This window comes from Tetranychus urticae, chromosome 1 (genome assembly GCF_039701765.1).
Source record: "Tetranychus urticae isolate SD_2017Ah chromosome 1, NJAU_TeUrti_SD_1.0, whole genome shotgun sequence".
Lineage (NCBI taxonomy): Eukaryota > Metazoa > Arthropoda > Arachnida > Trombidiformes > Tetranychidae > Tetranychus > Tetranychus urticae.
The window spans coordinates 18984087-19004725 of record NC_142958.1 but is presented as its reverse complement, the minus strand read 5'-3'; the positions used below and the strand labels follow the sequence as shown (position 1 = coordinate 19004725).

Sequence of the window (20639 nt, the reverse complement as noted above, 5' to 3'; positions counted from 1 at the left end):
ACCTTTTACCTTAATTTGTTTTCTTCTTCTTTATTCATTTTAATTTCTTTCCTTTTAATCCTCTTTCTGCAAATGGTTAATAATAATCAAAGCCATTTGGCTATTTCATTGGCTTACAGTTTCTTTCAGTTGACTTCTCCTTCAACCTTTAATCGCTTCTTTACCTTTTAATCTGTTAACCAATATACATTGATATTTGGCTGTAAAGGTAAAGAAAAGTTTGACCAAAAGTTTCAAGTAAAATCAACAATCAAAGGATAATTATCAATCAATAGCTGAATTAATGGTGAATCTCAATTGGAATATTCAGTCTCTATGGTTACTATTGTTTTTTGTTGTTATTATTTTATCTCTTTTTTCCCTTCTTTACTGGCTCCTTTTCTTGAGACATGAAGCTGAGTTTGGATGCTGGTTTTGCTTCCTTTTCAGTGGCTACTAAATTCAATCAACATCCAACAATTTAAGGGTCAAACCAATACCCATTCATCAGTTTCCCAAAGCTTTCATCGTTAATTGATTTTTTTGGCTACTTTTTTCTTCTTCTTCTTTGGCCATCATTTTGCTCACACTTCTCTGTCTTTTTTTTCTTCTTCTTTTTCTCTCTCTCTCTCTCTGTCTCTCTTCAGGTACCCAGTTCAAGTGGATCAAGTGAGAGAGCGCAATATGACTCCATGAAAATGATGAAAAAAAGCAGCATCAAAAGAAGACAAGAAGAAGAATAAAAGAGAACCTTAAATAATCAACTAATCTCCATCGTTTAATCCTCTCTCAATCTCTATTCGTCATTGATTGATTGAGTATCTTTCCTCTCATCATCATCTCCATCTTGAAGATGTAATAATGAAGAGAAAGAAGAAAGACAAAGTAAGTATAAAAAAATGCAGAACTGAATTTACAGTAAAGATGAGAAGAAGCTAATATGGATTTGAATCCATTAAATGGTGAAGTTTGAACAATTACGATAAAATTAATCTTGTTGCTCATCATCATCACCTTCATCTTTTGACTATTGATTATCCAACTAAAGAAGGTAGAGCAAAAATTTTCAGGTCAACCTTTATTGTGACCTTTTGGTTGTTGTTTTTTGTCTAAATTATTGTTCATTAGTTTCTTTCCCAAGTAAACAATGATGATGATTCTGATAAAAGTGCAAAAGAGAGAACAAAAAGAACTTCTCATTAAGAATAATTCCAACAGAAGCAACATCCAGGAGAAGAAGAAGAAGAAGAAGAAGTAAAAATGAACGCAAATAATAACCCAATTACATTGTCAAAGTTACTCAAATTACTCATATTTTTTCATCATTCATCTGTTAAGATTGACCAACAAGAGTAAAGCAAATGAACATAATTTACCTTTAAAGTTTTACTTCTTTCTTCTTCTAATTATCAGTTTATCTCAGTTTCATTTTCATTTTCACCATTCTTTTCTTGTTCCCTTTCAAATTACTGATTAACCACAACTTTTGTCATCACCATCATCCTTATCCTGCATCATCTTGATAATCATTTCTCATGTTTTTTTTCTTTCTTTCTGAAGAGAAGAAGAAAAAACGTCTTTTCAGTTTCTTTTGCGTGTTTCGTTGAGATAACCAGTTATTAGCATCTAGTTAAAGTCACGATAAAAATCTATTGATTAGTGATTATTTTCTCTCTCAATCAAGTGGAATAATGATTATAATAGTAATCATAATAATCATGATAATAACAATAATAATATGAACAAGAGAGCAAAAGGAGCAGAAAAAAGAAAAGATTCTAAGCACAAATTATCGTTGTCATTAGCAACAAACAAAAATCATGTTTACACAGAACTTTTGTATTTATTGTGTAAACCTTGAAGACTAATGATGAAGATGGGAATGATTAATGCACCCAGAAATTAATCAATCGACTAATTGATAAACATGTTGATATAAAAGGACAATTACACTCGACACCAAATGAAGCAAAGCAAAAAGTCGTTGAGACATTTCCAAAAGTCGAACAAACTTTTTCTGCCAAAATTCATTTTTCACAAAATTTCAATTTCCAATTGTAAATCGTGCATTTGACCAACAATGGTCAATCATGAGAGTATCAACATTAATCACTGGAAAAAAAGGTAAAGTACAAGTTTAGTGAAATGATAATTCATTTGACTACCAATTGATGGAGATGAAGATAAAGATGATGGTAAAGATGATGAAAATGATGGGCAACAAGATGATGTTATCCAAGACATTTTCCAGTGTTTCCAGTTGCAATTGTAATCGGATGATGAGTGAAGATGAAAATAATCATCTTTATTGTTGATTCTCAACTTGTCTAATGATCGTGACTTTTCCTTATGATTTTTTCTCAATCATTTTTCTTATGCATATCTTTACCAATTTATCGATCTTTGACCTTTATCATTATCATTATTATTATCATTATCATTGTTATCATCATCAGTTTTTGTACCTTTCATTTATCATGAAAAAAAACTTTTTTTTTCTTCTTCTTCTTTGTAACTCACTTGTTTCATCTTCTGATTTAAGCTTTAATACACTTGTTGATGTTGTTGTACTCAAAGTGATTAACTTTCCTCTACTTAATGCTGGTTGAAAATCACAAATTGCAATAATCAGTTGCATAGTTGATTTGATTTGCAAGATTACATGTGATTATCAGCTAACAAAGTGCAATGTTGAGGTGTGCAGTTTAAGCTTCTTCAAGATTCCTTGATTATTGGTTTGCATAATGGCGCAGGCAAATTCATGTTTATGACGATTATCATTTCAATTGGAATGGCCAGCAAACAAGTTTCAATTTAAATTTTGCTCAATTTTTTTGCTGGACAATTGAATTGGTCTGAACACAAAAATAGCCAAATTGATGACCAATTAACTATTGAACTTGATCTTTCAATTTTCTTCTTTTGCTCTTCAAATTTCATTTTCAAATCTTTTCATCGGAAAATTATTTCTTCTTATTCTTTTCATTTTCCATTCTTTTAGATACAAATGAACCCAAAAAAAGGCAACTCTGTCTTCCTTGTTTGTCGCTCTTACCTTTACCTTTTTTCTGTTGCTTCATTTGAAAAATTTGCCAAATAATGTTCAATAAGAATTGTCAATGTTTATTATAACTATTATAAATAGATATTACACTTTCGTGGGAATAACATGTTAACAAAGATCTTAGATTATCATTATTATTATCATTATAATAAAGAAACTTTATCAAGGTACAAAATAACAATAATGGTTAACCTTATATTTTTCTTATTCTTCTTTTGGTGACATTATTTTTACCAATTTTCTTCTTTTTCTTTCTTCTTCTTCTTCTTCTTCTTCTTCTTTTTCTTTTCTTTCTCTTTTTTTCCTTGTTTCACCTTGATACTCAAAAACAGTAAAGGTAACTAACCTTTACCTTTACCTCGACGATCTTTACAAGCCTTCGTTCTCATCTTTCGTCCATCATCATCATAATCATCGTTTTCTTTTCTCTCTTCATTTTACTACTAAACCTTGAGGCATTTCTTTTATTCACTTAATTTCACCATTTTATTCTCACTTTTTTTCTTCCATTTCCTTTCATTTTTCTCTGTCTTTCATCTTGGCAAACAAAAAAATATGCCAATTATTAAGTTAAGTAGCAATGTCCGTTTTAAATGTTATTCAAGAGAAATTAAAATGAACATTGAATCAAGAGTTGACTATCAAAAGTCTATCCATTGTTACAATGAGGCAAAATATCCAATGAAAAGTTTTGAGTTTAAAACTGATATTCTCATCGAGTCTAAACTGTCTTCAACCCTCTTCGTTGGTTCGGTAAATAGTGCTATCTTGTGTATCTGCATTGAATTTAATCATGAACGCTTGAATGAAATAAACTAACTTTAATAATGTAATAATGAATTGAGTTAATCAAGGATAATTGTTAAGGATAAATATAAGATTTAATTTGACTAATTGTGAATGCACAACAATACTGTTCATTGTTAGAGTTAACTTCAACTGCTCAGCTCAAAATGAATGCTTTTAGGATCAACTTTAATGATTGTTGTGACGATTAGTCAAAGTTTTATGAATTTTATCGCAAAATGAACGGCTAATGATATTGTCAATTGTCAGTTTAATTAAACCATGAGCAAGTTGAACTTTTAATTGCCTGAAGTGAAATGTCAGTATCGAAGCTTTAGTCATCATAAGCAAACAATTGTTGCAATTATAAATGCAAAATAACCTCAAGTTGATCTAAATTGTAACATAATATTGAAAACTTTTTGACTCGACATTAGCAAGTATTGGCAGTGCAACCTGTCGAAACTTGTAACATGCAAAGTTGAAACACTCGTCAACATGACTAATATTTTGCTGTTAATGTTTAACTTTTTTTGTTTCTTGATTATTCCCAATTGATTGTTCAATGTAAATAACGCATGATGATCAATTACTTCAAAGGTTGGATAATGTTGATCAATGAGTATTGGCTAAGAGAAGCAAAAGAGAAAAGAGAACAAAAAATTGACTCTATTTTTTCTCCTCGATTGTCATATCAAAAATGAAATTACATATTGATTCATGGAAAACAAAGAACGAAAAAACATGAAAGAAAGAAGAAAAATATAATAATATTAATCGTAATAATCAGCAGAATAGAGAGAAGAAAATATGAAAAAGGAAAATGTCTCGAAACAATTACGATGCATCATTTGAATGATAATAACAGTAATAATGGAAGGAGAAAATAATTAGAGACAAATAAGCTTCTCTTTGAATATGCAAATAACATTACTATTATTGATGTAAAAATGAAAAGTTTGAAGAAGCTCGAAGAAAAGGTAAAATGTTGAGAAGTGAAAGAAACAAGGTAAGCATAAAAATAATCACAAAATGCAATGAACAAGAAGATGATGATTGGGATGAGAACAGAGAGAGAAAGACTGGCAAAAAGGTTTGGTTATCTTTTGCATATTTTTTGTCTTCTTTCAATTGAAATTATAAATAGTAAAATCAAAAGCAATGAGTGTCACTAACACAGAAAAAAAGGAAAAAAGAATTAAACTTTTCTCTTTGTCAATATCATCATATTGTTTGCTTCTCATTGGCATTCCAATAGTTTGTTACTCTCACAGAGTCGCTCTTTATCTTCCCAAGAATCACATCTTAAGAAGAGCAGAAAAAAAAGAAATGAAAGAAGAAGAGAAATATAAAAATAAACTGAATATTGATACAAGGTTTTAATGGTCATTGGGAAGTTGACGCTTTCACCTCCATAGATGCGTAAACAATTGTTAAAACGTTTTCTCTCTCTCTTCGAAACGTTACGACCTTTTTGGCTTAAGCTTTGTTTAAATACTGGTGAGACTTGAATAGGTAAGAAGAAGAAGAAGATGATGATGAAAAAATAAAAGAATATAAAAGAGAAGCTAATGAAGGAATCTCTTTTCTCTCCTTCTCTCTTCTTCATCCTTTTGTCCAGCACAAGAAAATATTGAAAAATGTTGGCTTAAGAAGAAGATGAAAGGAAGATGGAGAAGAGAAAAAGAATACGCTAAGATGATCAAGGTTAGACTTATTAGCATTTCTTTTTACACCTCGAGTTTCGATATTCATGTTTCATTCCCTATTTAAACACCTTAATGGATCATAACCAAACCCACCTTTACTTCTGTTGCAATTTGCTTTGCTCAACACATCATTGTCATCCTCATCATCATTATCATTTCTTTACTTTTTAAGACTCAAACAAAATCAATAGTCTTTGCACCATTTTTCATCTTCTTTTTTGCCTTCTTTCGATTCTCTATTTAGATTTTTTTGTCATTTCTCTCGACCTTTGATTATCATCTTGATCATCTTGATCATCATCCTTCTGTCTCAACGTTTCTCTTCCTTTTCTCACTTCTTTTCATCCACACTCATTCGATTCAAGATGATTCTCTATTGTGCATTATGCTTGGATGGTCAATCTTGTTGGACCGATTTAACCTCTAACAAGATTCTCAATGCAAGTTGAAAAGCTTTGAAAAACTGGCCAACAATACATTTCGACTTGCACCTTCAATCCATTTTAACTGATTACTTTTACTCGATTATTTATGTTAAAATGAGTTCCTGTGTTAAAATATCTTAAACAACAACCTCTTTCTCTTTACCTGTATAAATACGCTTTTTTCCCATTTTCTTTCACTCTCCATTCAATGGTCAATAAGACGAAATTAGACAAAAGAAATGTTAAAAAAAGAAGCAAAAAGAAGAGAAGAAAAAAGATGAAATTGATTGCAAGTAGAAAAAAGGGAAAAAAGACAAAAAAACGAAAGAAAAGTGGCAAAACAAAAGACTTATTATAATGGAATGCAATGCAAACAAAGGTAACCATTTCTTACCTTTGAACAAAAAAAACATTTTAAAGTGAAAAATTAACTTTAAGAAGCAACTTTAAGCACCATCTATCGGCTTGAATCGACTCGCAACATTTTAAACAATTTATTCAACAATTACGATTCAACAGCAGACTGCTGACAATGTAATTCAAGTTTCCCTTCATCATAATGATCATCATTTAATCAGCTCACTCTCAACCAGCTCACCCACTTTTTTTCTGGTTTTTTCTCTTTTTTTATACTCTTTTCATTACAAAAAAAAGCAAACCATTTTTACCCCCGAATCTGGTTTGTAGGAGGGACAAATAGGCGTGAAAATTAGTTCACCAAATAAGAGTGAAAAGAGAAGAAAATATTATTTCTTTTTTTTCATTTCCTCATCAATTTTATCCCAAACCAATGTTTTTTTCTCATCGTTTTCCTCCTCCTCTTCATATCTTTTCTGTGTCACTCTGGGGATTTCATGACAAGACCAAGGTACGCTCGAGACAAATGATGTTGAATCGCTAAAAAGCAAGTTTTTTGAGTGAAAACCAGGAAAATGGAAACTCGAAAAAGTTCACAACTTGAAATGCTTAAATCTCATTTTCTTTCATCTCTAATCTGATGATGAACCTTGTGATACTTGTGCTTGTAATGGAACCACAAAGAACAGAAAAAGGTCCGAAAAATGATAAACTCATAAACAGGGAATGAAACATGTTAGAATGATTAAAGAGAGGGAAAAAGAGGTGAACGTGATCTGATTTAAGGTAAAGTTGAGACAAAAGTTGAAAGAAGAGGGAAAGGGTTGAAATTGAAAGGAAAACTGAAAATTCTATTGGTCAGTAAAAGAAGAAAAAAGTCTAGAAAAAAGGCTTCTCATGATTCTCATGATTGTCTTATCACTTTGCTTCATCTTGTTGCTTGTTTAATGGTTACATGAAACTTGTGAGGTTGATTTTAATTAATGCAACTAACAATTGGTTTTGTCAAACATTTTATCCTCAAAATGCTATCCAATATAATCGACCCTCAAACCCAATCAAACTTTTCTCTTCTTCTGTCCATCATTTTCATCTTCCCATCTCTCCTTCCTTTTATCCTCTTCATCAAGAACCATTTCTCTTTCCCTTTTCTCTCATCATCATTATCATCATCTTCTAATAAAAGATTCCCTTTGTTATTCCGTAATGGAAAAGCTGTTGGACATTGACAAAACATCTAACATCAACAAACATCATCCAAAATCACATTGACACTGTTTCTAAATCCATCAATTTCATTTCTTATCAACACCTTTAATCACATTTTGTTTACTGGTCAGTAAACATGCAAACAAAAAAATGCCATCAAATTGAGATTCTTTAACTTTTTTCAACAAAAAAATTGGAGCCAAAAGAGGTTGATGAATATGAATGAATTTACCTTTTTCTGTGTACAAGGTTGATCTTTTTTTGGACTGATGGTCAAGCCTGTTTGACCATGTTTCATCTTATCTTCTTAATTCATCTCATTTCATATCGATTTTTGTTCATCTTTTTTCCATTTAGCTTCTTTGCATCCTTTTTCTTCTTCATCATCTTCTTTCATTAGAAGGCAAAAGATGAAGGCTCACTTGAAAGACGCACAAATTGACCATTACATATCTCACTTGTTTCCATCTTCATTTCACTTTTCCTCTCTTTTCCTGTACAGTTTTTACTTTCCTCTTAATTAGTGTTACCCGGTAATGAAGGACCCAAGAGAAGATGAATCAAGATGGAAAACTGGATCATCACTGAACCAGCAAATATTGCAAGACCCAAAATTACATGGAAACGGTTTCCATGGTAAAAACTCGATTCTCTTTCTTACAGAATCTGTACTTCATTACTTATCTCTAATCACTTCATTATTCAAAATATTTCTTCCTCTGAATCCTTCAATATTTAGCCAAAACGCAATTCTCATCACTATTGGAAAAGTGAATAACAGTAAAAAAGATGGAAATTCAATGGAAAAGTTTCGATTCGAATTTTCATCGTAATTTGAGCATTTTCGATATTTTTATTATTCTGTTCATTTTCTTGATTGAAAGCACTCATTCAGTTTTCTTTTACCTTTTTCTTGAAACTTTTTTCTTCCATCCCTCAAATTTCCTCCCAAATGCTGGGAGTTTTTTTCACCTGACTTTTTGCTATAATAATGCAAGATCATTGATTATCATTAAGTCTTAACCTTGTGATGGTTTTCTTGGTTCAATTGCTCAAGGCGGTAAAAGATGAAAAAGATGATGCTAATGAAGATGAGAGTGGAAGATAGAAAAGAGTAAAATCAAGAGAATAGTGCGATTTGGAAAGGAAAAGAATCGTAAAATTAATCGAAACAACAAATAGAATGTTGTGTCTTAAAGTTGAAGAAAAGGAAATTTCCATGTAAGAAGAATGTTCTTTTTTTCCTTCTTCCTCCCTGACTCATCCCAGAAACCTTCTTCCAATGCCAAACAACCATCAATTGTTTCACTCTAATTGTAATTAATTAAAAGCAAATCGTTCCCTTTTCCTCTCTCATTTACTCAACCAATTTATCTTTACCCAGAACAAAGCAAGGTTACAATTAAAAGCTGAAAGGTCAGGGAAAAGTCAAGAATCACCTAACAAAGGAGAAAACAAAAGTTGAGATGAAAATGGAAAATAAAAAGTTGATCAGATTCTTTGGTCATTCTTTTAAAGTAAAGTAAATCAAGAAGAGCCAATAAACATCACCAACAGAATGAATGAAACAGAGAAAAAGAATTGCCTCGGAAACAAAAACAAGAATCAGATCAATTCCCTGTAACATGATAAAAGCTCATCAAGTTTTCAAGAATCAAGTTCAACAGTAAAATGTAGATGAAGAGGAAAAAGAGAGAAAAGAAGGCAAAAAAAGAAGTCTTTTTTTTCGCCACCAAAAACAAGATGGAGTAGAACATCAACAATTTTTTTTACTTTCCTCATCCTCATCATCATCTTAACTCACACCCAAAAAAGAAATAAAAAACTCTTCTCTTCCTCCCTCTTAACCCTCTACTTTTATCCTCTTCTCTCTCTCTCTCTTTATAATTGATGATACAAATTATTGATCTTCTCTCAACTCTCATTTCCATCCTCATCATCCTTCCTCCTAATCATCCATACATTTAGTAAAAAAAGTACTTTCTATTTTCTAGACTTTTTTTCATTACTTTATCCTCTCCTCCTCATCTTATCACCCAAACCACCATCTTAATTTTTTGTTCATCTTGTTCATTCCTTGCTTTGCATAGATGATGAAGAGGAAAGCAAATAATCCATAAAGGGCATTCTCTTAACTCTCTTCATCTTTTTTCTTCTTCTTTTCCCCATCCTCATCATTTATTCCACTTCTCCCTCAATATTAGAGTTTTTATACTTTTCTCTAATTCCTAATGATAATGAGAGTTGAGGGAACACAAAAAATGATGATAAGGCTGAGTCAAGGAGATTTCATCCTCATCATCCTCATCAAGTGAAAAGGAGTAAAAAAGAGGAGAAAAAAGATTATACATATTCTTTCATTTCTATCATTTCATCCTCATAACCTTCTTATTAATTTCTTTCTGCTAAGCTTTCATTTGATTATATTTTTCACATTCATCCTCATCCTTTCATCTAATCCTTCAATTTTACTTTTAATTTGTTTAAACTTTTTTTCAATTTTTCCACTTTTCTTTGCAAAAAAGTTTCAATTCAATTAAAATTATTCTTAACACTTTAATCACAAAATGGAAATTTTCTCAATTTTTAATTCTCTCTAAACTAATCATTTTTTGCAACATTTAATCAACACTTAAAGGTTAATTACAATTAGAAAGGAAAAATGAAATTAACCAAAAGTGATAATTAACTGCATCAGGTAATAAAAGTGGAAAGTTTGTTAAAAGTGTAATTAAGCTCATTGAAGCCAATAATGATTATTATCATTATTATCAACATTAATTAAGCTGTTAATTTGGTCCATTAATTTACCTTTGAATGGCAAGAAAAAAAAGCTGAGAAAATGAAAAAAACATTAAAAAATCAATTGTTACCTTCATTCGGTTTGATTAACAAATTATTGTCAATTGTAATAATCTGATAATTAACTTTACCTTGCAATGTTTCCCTCTTTTGTTGAAGGTTTAACAATTAATAGTTTTGATTGAAATCATACAAAAGGTAAACATTAAATGAACAAAGTTAATTGTGAGTAAAAATCGCGAAACAAATTACAATTGAAAATGAAAAATTGTAATGAAAGTAACAGCAAAAAATTAAATTTCCTTCACAATCAATAAAGAGTTTGATTAATTGGGAAAAATTTGTTAAATTACTTTTCTCTCTTTTTGTTCAACTTTAATTAGATTGAACTAATTTTGCCTTTTCTTTGTCCATTTGATTATTGTAATCAACTGACCATCAATCAAATATGTTTATTAATAGGTCAATAGTTTGGGCCAAAAAAACATTTGTTTCTAACTTTTTTTATAGTTAATCAAATTGTTAATCATTAAGAGTGGAAACTTACCAATTAACTTAATTTGCTATTGGATAACTTTGCTTTCTTCCAGTTTAAAGTTGATATAATTTTAGAGGAACAATTGTGAGGAAGAAATATTTTGATGTTGTTTCACCTTTTCAGATCAAGGTAAATATTCTGGTTGGTTTATTGATGATAACGATTTTCCAAGTTTGACTTTTGCTTTGTAATCAAAAATTGGAACCTGAAAAGAGTAAAGAAGAAAATTAATTATCGAGTTTTTTTGTTTCCTTTTTTTCAGTGTTTCCCTCTTTGTTTCACTGCTTTCACTTTGATTTTAATCAATTAAACTCAATCTGACAATTTATTCTGAAGTCTTTTGAGTAAAGTTCTGATTCCTCTTGAAATGAATACAATGTAATTATGTTAGTAATGAGTTGCAATTTTGTTCATTTTTTCCCTTTCAAAGTCAAACCACGAAAATTGATGAAATTTTGTAACATTTTGTAAAGACTTTGAAAGTAGATTGTGACTGAATTGGATGAATTTCAAGACTTTTGTCAAGAAATCTTCATTCTTAAGAATGGATTATTTCTACTTTTTTCAGGGTAAATTAGAGAAAAAGGAAAATGAAAGAAAAATTGAAATCAATATTGATTCGCAATTTAAACTCTTCGAGTTAAATTGATTTTCATCAAACAATATTGAAAAAGTTCTTGTTATCAAGCCATTCAAATGAATTTACCATTCATTGATGAATCGTTTAATTTTAAACTTTTCTTTTCTTCGTTTTAACCAACAATCTATTCATATAAGTGACAATAATCGCACTCATTAATCAAGAGCAAAAAGAAGCGCAAAATGTTCAGCTCGAGATTCAAGTTGATACCAAAGTTGATCAAATTGGACGAGCCAATAAATCCGGAAAAGAAGGGCAAAAAAGCACAATTGGTTGATGGAATGATGAATCTTGAACAAATGATCGATCAATTGTTGCAGTTAATTATTCAAAGCAAATCTGTTGCCGGACAAAATGAGGACAAATGATGGAAAAAGCATTGATATCTTTGATCATTGAAAGTGTTTGCCTGGGTCTCAACCCAAGTCTGGTCAGCTTCTATACTGAGTAAACAGGAAAAGAGAAAAAGAATGCTCTCAATTGGGATAATTCGGATGAACTCATTTCGATAATTAAAGTTAACCAAACAGATGAAGAAAAAGATGAATCCTAAAAGAAGCCCAAAACGGCCAAGAATCAAAGACACCGGTCAGGTTATTACAGCACATTGAGCACCCAAACTCAAGGTTACTTTTCCTCCTCTTTTCCTCCCACTTATTTTCCTCTCTCTTCTTGTCTCAATTTTCATCATCTTTCTTCTAATAACATTTATTCCTCATTAATGGTAACAGGCATCAGAAGAAAGAGAGAAAAGAGAGAGAAGAAAAAAAACACTAAATTGGGTTGAGGTATTAATATTACTTTGGATATTGCTTTTTATTGAAATAACAGCTTTTGAATAAACTGATCAAGTAAATCACGAGAACAAAAGAAGAGAGAAAAAGATTGTTCAAGATTAATTCTTATGGGATGAAGGCAGAGAAGAAAAAAATTAAGCACAAAAAAAAGTTATCATTATCATAATCAATAGCACAAAATGAGAGACAGTTTGCTGGGAGTTTTTATTATCGAAATGCTTTTCTCGGTCAACTTTTCCTTCTCTTCATATTTACATTGTAAATTATTGATTCCTTAATTATTGCCTTTTCCGCCGATTTACAGCCTCATTTGGTTCAACTTGACATTTTGTTTCAACATTTGAGATTCAATTTTTTGATAAAATTGACATTTTTAACCTCATTTTGGGTTCCTTTTATTACAACATTTTTATCTCAACTTTTAATCGACTTTAATTAAAGAACACGAAATTAAATGTTTAAAGAATCAAAATCCTGTTAGACTTGTGACTCCAATCTGATTATGAGAATATAAATTATCGATTAAAATGTTGATTAACCTCAAGATTGTTCACTTATATTCAAGTTTTGAGTTGCGGTTGGAATGATTAACTTGAGAGAAGGAAGAAAAAAAAAGAGAAAAGTTGTTTCTTCATTTCTGGTTAAAGTGGACAAAAGTGGACCAAAGATGGTAAAGAGAAGAGTAAAGATGAAAAGATGTTTCTATTGATTGAAGATTATTTGGTCAAGTAAAAGAAATGAATCCTTTCCAACTATCAACAGGCTATTAAAGATGATCATATTTATCCTCCTTCTTGACCCAAAGAAGAGTGAAAAAAAGGAAAAGAAATTTTTCTCTTTTTCCTTCATTTTCTTTTTCCTCTTTTCCCAATATTAACCAATCATTTTCAGGTTCAACGTTTTGTTGCCCAATTTTGCACCCAAAATGCTGTTATTTTTACCTTTTCATTTCAACTCTTTCATGTTTCTTTTTTACATGAAAAGTCGAAACACTTGAATTTCTCGTCATCAACATTCTCATCGTTTCTCTTTCTGGTTACTTTGGATCAATGAGAAGATGAAACAAGTTCAAGGTAAGCCTCTTATAAGTCCATGTAAGAACCTTGACCTTGTAACCGCAATGGTCAATCCTTGTTCAACATTTTGCTTTCTTCTTTCTCTTCATCATTATCAGCAACATCTTCACTGGAACTTTCCTTGAATCGTTGAAATCACTTTTTGCTCTTCTCATTGTAATAGTCGAATCAATTTAACTAATCTTACAGTTAATCCGAACCAAGTGAAAATGTGACTTAATAAAATGAGATTATCTGTTTTTCAAGTGAAAATCAGAGCTAAATCTTTTTCTCTCTTCGTTTACTTGTCAATGAAAATGTCGTGGGAATTGAACCAGAAGCTGTTCCAATCAGCTTAATCAACATTAATTGACTACCTTACAAAGGGAGTGAGAGGAAAGAGAAGAATAAAATTAATCCTAAAAATATCGCCAAATGTAAATAACAATTTCCAGCATTCATGTGATGCTAACAAACAAGATTAATCATTGTAATTAAGAAGAGCAGAAACATTGGACATTGCAAGAATAAAAAAAGCTCAATCAGTTTCATCAACTTTCATGATGAGATCAGCAGCATGAAAGGTTAACTTGGAGATTTCATTGCCGCTCAATTCATGATATTGGCGAAAAGGAAAAAAGAAGAAGAAAAAAGGAGAAAAGTGACAGAAAAAAGATGATCAAAAAGATGAATGATGATTGCGATTTGTGAGGAGAAAAAAAGAAATCATTGATCAACTTTTACATCTTCATCTTTTGTCTTGCAAGGAATATGAAAAAAAGAGAAATTCTTTGTTGCAACTTCGATATGCAAAGGATGAGAGGAAAAGTTGCCGATTCAGATCAATTTCATGTTTCTTTATCAATCGAAAATCATTGATGAAGGAAACGGAAAAGATGGCGAGATGAAAAAGATTGGCAAAAGAGGCAAAAATGATGAAGACCAAGAAAAGTGCAGTTTTAAGGCAAACTTGCAACAAGTTAACAAATTATGGAAGCTCCAAGAATCTCATCAACTTGAAGCTTTTGCAGAATCACGAATAAATAAATTTGCAAATGAACTCTTAATTTATGTTAAATCACACAAAAGGTGAGAAAATTTTGTTCACCTTTAAAAGTGAAACATTCATCAATCATGAGAGAGAGAGAAGAAATTATAATTTTCTTGCCATTTCAATAATTTCTCATCACTTTATCCAAAAGGCAATTGTTTTCAGTTTCATTGAACAGTTTCAATATTTCATCGTAAACTCAAGGATAATAACTATGTAAATGTTTTCATGGCACAGAAAAGAGACATTTTTATTGAAATACTTATTCTTTTTGCGACTCTGACAAAGTAAACAGTTTTCATTCTTTGCTCATTATTATCATGAAAAGTGTGAATAAGTTTTTGTCTCTCTTAGTGAAACAATCAAACATCAACATGAAAAGTTGATGGGAAAACATGAAATTTCCAGGGCACTTAGAATGATGCTTATTTACAAATGAACATTTATATTCAACTTGAATGTTCACTTTCATTTGGATAAATTCATTAATATTTTATTGATGAAAGGAAAGAGGAAGAAAAAGCAACTCCAAAAAGTTGAAATAATATATTCATAGTTTACTGATATTGAACCTCTTTGCCATTCTTTATTTTCAACATTCCGAGAATTCTGAGCATTTTGTCAACAAGAAACACCAACAAGGATAGGCTGATGAATAGAGTGAATAAAAATGTCTAAAGTGAAGGGAAAAGGCTTATAATGTTATCACTTTTTTTCATTTAATTTATTATTATTGCTATAATTATCATTATGAGAATATCAAAATCAACATTCGACTCGGCAAATGGGAAACTTTAATGTTCAGCTTTTCATCATAAACTCACAATTTGCATTGAAATTTGCTTCTTTTGTCAATTGAAATAATTTCCAATCAAATTCAATCAATCTACAGTTTTGTGGCTCGCAATTGCTTGTTATAATTTGTCATAAATTTCATCGAATTTCATTTTCCAAAATTTCGATATTCGAAAAAATCGAGTTCGGAAAAGAATGAATTTTCCAAATTTACGATTTTACGAAAAGTTCCAGCATTTCATGATGTTTTCATTGTTATAGTTCGATGTCTTAAGCTTTTGGCTGAGTTGGGTGTTCAGTGTTTACTTGAGTTGAATATTTTTGCTGGATTAATGATTTTGTTGAAATGAGATGACACTTTTCCACTTATTCTTGGTGCTAATGATAATGATATTTTAAGAAGGATAAATTATTTTAATGAAAAGGTCATCTGATCTGTGATGACCTTAAGGTCTTGTCAAGGTTTCCATTCGGGTTATCATTCTTATTCAATTGAAACTGATGAGCTTTTCTTTCAATCTTCATTTTCTTCTTCCTCCTCTTCTTCTGTCCCGTTCAAAGATTATGGACATTTCCCGGTCTCATAATGGTTCTTGTAATTTTTTATATTCAACATGATATATCTGAGTGTGCAGTTAAATGAAAGAAGAAGCATAAAGAATGATAATCGCAATAATAATAATGATAATAGTAATGATGATGAGAAGAAGCTAAAGAAGAAGAAGATTAAGTAAAGAAATTATTCTTTTTCTCTGCCTTTCTTTTTCTGTTTCACATTTTTCTACTTGACTTGTCTTTCAAGTAAAAATCAATGAGCTTGTAATGTTAAACTGATGCAAGTTCATTTATCTTGACCATGAATCAATTAATCTTGCAGCTAATTATTTTAATGAATCATTGCTAATTAGCAGCCAAGAAGAAGATGAAAACAAATTTGAAGCCAAAGTGAAACTCCTTTTTGGTTAACAGATGATGATAACTTTGACTCTCCTCTTTACACGAGAGCGTCTTGTGAGGCAATGAATGCATTTCTGTGTGTTCATCATTATCGTGAGAAGATGAAGAAGAAAGAAAAAAAATGAAAGAAAAAAAGGTAACACAAAACCACTTGAAATCCTCCTTTTTTTGGTTCCTTTTTCATCTTGATTCCTTTCATTATCACTTTCAAGTTTCATTTGAAAAGTTGAAACAAAACAAAAGCCAAATGCAAATGAAAAGGTAAAACTTAAATTTGATAATTACTTGGCCAGCATTTGCCAATCACTTAAGTTGAAGCAATTTTTCATTTCCATTTAAAGCAGATTAACTTGAATCAAAGAGACTAATTAATTATCTTTTAATCTGATGGTGAGGTATTTGGCCAGTCAAAGGTAAGACCTGAGAAGAAGAAAAAAAGGTTTGACAGAAAATGGAGAAAAAAAGTTGCATGGTTACACCCTGAAAATATCATGATATACCACATATGACATCTCTCATTGAATCAGCCAATTAATTAACTTGATCATCATTTATCCAACTCACCCACCGTGAACCTCTAGACTCTTTGCACCATTTTAATGAGCAAAGAGCCAAAGTTGATTGGTAAAGGAAAAGCAAGAAAAATCAAAAATGATTGAAAAATAAAGTTGAAATGAACAAAAGAGCAACAATTTACAAATGAAATCTCACGCAACAAGAGCAACAACATGTTAACACAAAAGATGGACTGAAAAGTAGGTCAATATTAATCTCTGTTTAGCATATTAAGTTATGTACTTTTGATAAATGCTTTCCATCCTTAATAGTGATATTAATACTTGAATGGACGGAAAATGTCGATGATGATTATGGTGATTACTCTTCATCCCACTCTTTCCTCTCTAAATTCCAACTCTTTTTAAGCGACACTTTTTTTTATCCTCCCTCATTGATCATCTTTTCATTGCTTCTCTTCTCATGCTCTAGTTTTACTCTTGCAATGGATTCCTTTTATTTTAGATTCAATCATTGATATTGACTGCAAAAATGGTGACAATTTAAAAGTCAGTTTCATTCGCATTAATCAAACCGTTTTTAGGCCAAAATCAGAGCAACGGCTGAAAACAATTGTTACTCTCAATCATTTCAATCTTTTCTTTCAACTTCTCTGTTCAACATTTATCATATTTATCAGCTTTTAGAGTAAATTATTGTGACCCAATTAAATGGTAAAATTCAATTGAATCGGCAAAGAAACATTTCTCTTCACTTTGCACGCTTTAAAGGTTATTCAAAGACAAATGCTAAGTGAATGCTAAGGAGTGCAAAAAAATTGTTGCTCCGATTGATGAGGTTAAATTGAAATGATGACCGCCTATTGAGACATTTATTAGTTGTTCATGTCCACCAATGGTAATAACTGATGAACCAGTTTCTTACCTTTTTTAATCATTCATTTTGTTCGCCATTGAAGGTTCAATACTTTTAAAAGTTTCAATTGTAAAGGCAAATATGTTTCATTGATTGCTATTATTATCAACATTTTTAATTACTTAATGTTACTTATTGAATCACTTTTATCAATATTTATTATTGAACCAACAGGGAAGCAACAAACTGTGATCGACACAATCAAAGTTAATTAACTGATGGAAAACTTTTTTTAATGAAAAGATTCTCAATCAATCAATTAATCACAGTAAACATCATTAGGCGTGATCAATGAGTAAACTGGTTAAAATGAGATTTTTCATTTTCTTTTCTTCTTCTCTCTTTACCTTTAATCAATTTCGTGAGTTTTGTTCATCAAAATTCATCGCCATTGTAGACACCCTTTTCTGTCTTGTTCATTATCGATATTCATTTTCATTAGTTTTCATTGAATTGAATCGCGCAAAAGTCAACATTTTGTTTTACTTTTTGTCACTAAATGATCACGCAATGAAAAGTGACGAAAAGAGAGTAAAAATTGAATGACCAATGGTTAGTTTTGGACTACTTTCTTTGCCTACTCTACTTTACCTGGTCAATCATGGTAAACCCAAAAAGTAAATGCTGGTCACTTGAAAAGGAAACCAAAAAAAAGGAAGAACAGGTAACAAGTTTTGTTGACCCAAAAAAAGAAGAGAAAAGAAACTTTTCAAGGTTAAAACGTTTCGTTGATCATGACCTTGATCTTTGACGTTTCAGGTAATAAAAGTATTGAGCAAAAGTGCAAGTTGAATGACCACTTTTGCCGTCTCTCCAAAAGGTAAATAAAGAAAACCAGAAAAAAAGAGATTCCGTGTTGAGTCTCAAACAATTGACTTTCTGGTTTTCAACTTTTGTCACTTTTTGGTTAAAATTGAGTAAAATCTAGTAAAAATTGAAAACTTTGTGATTCCAAGTATCAAATGACGGATTGAAAAGGTAACTTTGTAAGTTAATTATTTTGCTTCATCAAGAGAAAACACTTTTTTTTTCTCTCGCGTTTGATTGATGATCAAACAAGATTTAATGAGCAACAGTAAAGCTCAACCATTTTCATACAATTTGTTTACAATTTTTCATCCTCATCATCATCTTTCCATTTATTGCAAGGTAATCATTTTAAAGATGAAGTTAATTCACAATTGAATGCAACTTTTTCATCTTCATTATCATCATTCCTCTTTCCTTTTCTTCTTCTTTCTTCTCTCTTTGAAAGCCAATTAAATGTTACAGGTTAATTGGTTAATTAATGTTGCAACATCAAGAAGCACATGAAAAAAAGGAATTAGCAAGAAAAGGAAAAGGAAAACCTTTACCTGAGTTTTCTCAGTCGACCCCTGTTGCTGTTGAAAAGGTAAAGAATTTTGTCTTCTTTCTTTTCTGTTGTATTTTTTAAGTCTTTCAGTTTAAAAGGAAAAACAAAATTTGCTAATTCTTCATTTTGTTTTCTTCTTCTCTCCAAATGAGCCAACTCATCATCATCATCATCATTCCGAGTCTAAGCTTTAATGTTTAATCTTCATCTTGGCTCCTTTCTCTTCCTCCCATTAAATCACCTTCAATAAAATTTATTAGACTTATTTAATTAATCTTATTAGATGTTATTTGCTATTGAATGGTAACCAACAAAAAGGAGCAAAAGCAATAAGATGATGACCTTTCAAGGGGAACAACACTGAACAAGACTGGACATTATCAGAGTGGAAAAGAAGAGAAGAAGAAAAAAGATGAGCTTAAATGTAGCGTCAATGATGAGGTTAAACATTGTTGACCAGAAGAAGAAGATGAAAATGAAACATTTCCATGGAAACTCAAATTCGATCCTCATCTCTATTTTTCTCGCTTCTTTACCAAATCATTTTTCTTCTCTTTTCTCTTCAATTTTCATCACCAATCTATTCATTTTCATTAATTGTTGACCAGAAAATTTGAAATCTTTTTTACGCTTATTCACAGTTAATTACCGTGAGGCTTGCAAATGAAAGAAGATGAAGAAGAAGAAGAAAATTAAGAAAAAAAAGAGAACTGAAAGAATCTCAATTTCAACTGTTGTTCATTTGTGGCCATTTCAATTGAACAACATGTTTTTGCATTTTTCCACTTTAAATGCATTTGCAATTTGTTAAATTGCATTTCTAATGATGATGACGAGAATGATGATGATGATAATAAAAAGAAATAAGAAAACAAAGTGAACCTTTTTGAGTTGATGAGGGTTTAAAGGTAACGCCCTGGCTCAGGTAATTAACCATTTGCATCAATAAATTAGATAAGCTGTAAAAAAGGCAAAGTTAAAAAAATGGGAAAACTGGAAAAGAGCTTCAAATGTACAATAATAACATGGCCTTAAGGTTAATATGGAGGTGGCAATTATTATCTAATATTATGAGATTTTTACCTTTTCCATCAGCAATTTTTACTATTCATCATAATTCTGGTCAACAAGATGAAGAAGTAAAAGAAGAAGAAAAAGAAAAGGAAAAAAAGTCAACATAAACTTTTCTCTTCCCAGTATCATAATCATTCTCATTCTCATCATCATTGTGATTGAACAAACATTATTATTTGGGTTTAGCCTTCATTTTATGGACCTTCCTGTTGCTCTGTGACTCTTAAAGAAATCATTGTTTTCATTATTGTTTCTCATTTATCAGCCTTTTTCCTCACTCGAAACCAGAAATAAACTGAAGGTAACAACAAAAGGTAAAGAAAAGGTAGAGAAACAAAAAACACATTCAATACTAACCAACTAATTACCTTTTCCCAATCAATGGCTTCTTACATTAACTTTCTCCTTCAATGACTAACATTTGAATACAGCCAATACAAACCAATAATTAATCAACAGCAACAATTATTTATCTCACGTTTGTTTCAATGTTAACATTTGGTTCATTGTAACAATTGATTTTGCATCAAACCTAAAATAAGTCCAGAAAACACTTTTTCACAAATCATTATTAATCTGAGAAATGTTTCATTGAGAAATTGAAATTGACCAAAGT

The 20639-nt window shown here is 30.7% G+C and overlaps 1 protein-coding gene across 2 annotated transcripts in view; it reads right to left on the bottom strand.

The window, feature by feature from the left end:
- zfh2 (Zn finger homeodomain 2) overlaps positions 1-20639 on the bottom strand; it is a 64563-nt gene that overhangs the window by 31398 nt on the left and 12526 nt on the right. For both annotated transcript variants that reach the window (XM_015940346.3, XM_025160187.2), the window contains one exon: positions 10879-11074. The gene's annotated coding sequence lies outside the window, so the exon portion shown is untranslated. The remainder of the gene's footprint in view (positions 1-10878; positions 11075-20639) is intronic.